The sequence below is a fragment of the Schistocerca gregaria genome, chromosome 2 (genome assembly GCF_023897955.1).
Source record: "Schistocerca gregaria isolate iqSchGreg1 chromosome 2, iqSchGreg1.2, whole genome shotgun sequence".
Taxonomy (NCBI): Eukaryota; Metazoa; Arthropoda; class Insecta; order Orthoptera; family Acrididae; genus Schistocerca; species Schistocerca gregaria.
In genome coordinates, this window is record NC_064921.1 from 555,154,841 (window position 1) to 555,157,162 (window position 2,322).

General features: G+C 40.4%; 1 non-coding gene across 1 annotated transcript; it reads right to left on the reverse strand.

Moving 5' to 3' along the window:
- Positions 1-1,761: 1,761 nt before the first annotated feature.
- Positions 1,762-2,067, reverse strand: Trnar-gcg (transfer RNA arginine (anticodon GCG)). The gene is made up of 2 exons: positions 2,031-2,067; positions 1,762-1,804 (listed from the first exon to the last, which is right to left on the reverse strand). It is a non-coding gene; the product is annotated as a tRNA-Arg (tRNA).
- Between the last annotated feature and the right edge of the window lie 255 nt (positions 2,068-2,322).

Here is a 2,322-nt window from a genome sequence, read left to right on the forward strand (position 1 = left end):
ATGATGCTAAAAATTTACTCCACAATATGTAAAAGTATCCGATGGAGATTGACAGTAGCGCATTAATAAAATGGCAGAGTTATCATTTAAACAAAATTTATTTTTACAGTGTCTGTTCCTTAAGACATGCATGCATGCCTGAAGGAGTAGATATTATAAAAATAAGTATGACAGCCTAATTGGTCAAAAATGACAACACTACTAAAGTTGAACACGTTTGTCTCATTAACCCTGTTGCGGGAATACACGTTAAGATGCGAGCACAAGAGGCGGACAGTGTGGCATATGGAGGTTGGGATTGACCTGAAAGCCTGCATTTGGCAGTTGAGATGATTAAGGAAACTACTCGCGATAAGCAGGAAATTAAGATCCGAGTTCCAGTCTCACACAATTTTTTGTGTGTCACCAACAGGTATTATTTCAACAACTCATGCAGGTGGTGTCAAAATTATTCGCATTGCGGCTAGTATTCCGGAAAAATCTTCCCCATACAGTCAGACTCCTACAGATGGAAATTTCTGTGTTATAAATCGTTACCAACTTGAATCGATGTTTTTCTTTTTTTATAATACCCAGTCAAGAGTAACGACATCTGTTTTTTCCGACTATATTTAAGCTGTTTCGGGTATGGTTACTATATTTAAGCTGCTTCGGATATGGTTCATTCATTATTAACTAATGTGCTAGTACGGCTACAATGGTAAATATCCGTTGAAATCTGTGGATAAAAAGCATAGGACAATATCGTTAATATTTCTTTGCAGATTACTAGTTTCAGCTCACAGACAAGCCATATTTATATCTAAAACACAAGAAATTGCAGAATAGGGAGAAATAGCTAAATACATTTGGTATTATTACATATTGTTATGTACCATAGAATGGAATTTTAAATATAAATGGTTTATTCCTGTGTGAGCTGAAACCATAACCACTGGAATTTTAGCGATTCTCACATATGATTTTTTAACTACACATTTTAATATATCAGAGAGCCTATTTAACATCGACATCGTAATTGGTCCCTTCCTTCCTACAACACTAGCCAGTACAGCGCGACCTCGTAATCAAGCACCAGTGTAATTGTTAACCATGGAATCAAGATTTTCTTGGATCGTCAGTCTTCTGATTGGTTTGATGTGGGCCGACAAGGGTTCATCTTTTGTGCCAGCCTTTCCATCTCAGAGTAGCAGTTGCAATCCACGTCTTCAACTATTTGCTAGATATATTCCAATCTCTGTTCCCCTCTACAATTTTGGCCATGTAGATTTCCTGCTGATACCATGGAAGTTATTGCCTGATTTCTTCGCTGTGGTCGTATCATCTTGTCCTTTTTTGTTGTTAGTTTTTTTCCGTATATTCCTTTCTTGGCCTATTCTGGGGGGGGGGGGGAGGCTCTTCACTCATTATTTTCTTAATATACCGAATTTTCAATATTTTTCTGTAACACCACATGTGGAATACTTCCATTCTTCTCTGTTCCGGTTTTCCCACAGTCGTACAGTGCCGTGCTTCAAACGTACACTCTCAGAAATTTTTCCTCAAATTAAGGTCACTTGATGCTAGTACACTTTTCTTGGCTGGTGTCGCCATTTTTGTCAGTGCTAGGCTGCTTTTTATAACCTCGTTTATTTTGCTGCCTCGGTAGCAAAATGGTTCAAATGGCTCAGAGCACTATGAGACTTAACTTCTGAGGTCATCAGTCCCCTAGAAGTTAGAACTACTTAAACCCAACTAACCTAAGGACGTCACACACATCCATGCCCGAGGCAGGATTCGAACCTGCGACCGTAGCGGTCTTGCGGTTCCAGACTGTAGCGCCTAAAACCGCTCTGCCACACCGGCCGGCCGCCTCGGTAGGACAATTCCTTAATTTAGTATACTCCATGATCCCCAATGTTGATGTTAAGCTTCTCGCTGTTCCTATTTCTGATGCTTCTCATTCGTTATGTCAATCCTCGATTCACTGTCAGTCCACATTCTATACGCATTAGACTCTTTATTCCACTCAACAATTCCTGTAAATGTTTTCGCGGGCAAGTGCTCTACCAACTGAGCTACCCAAGCACAACTCACGTCCCGTCCTCACAGTACCTCACAGTACCGCGTCTCCTACATTCCAAACTTCACAGAAGCTCTCCTGCGAACCTTGCAGAACTAGCACTCCTGGAAGAAAGGACATTGCGGAGACATGGCTTAGCATACAGTTTTAATCTGCCAGGAAGTTTCATATCAGCGCACATTCCGCTGTGGAGTGAAAATTTCATTCTAATTCCTGTTATTCTTCGTAACTTTTACTGATGCTAACTATATCACCAGCGA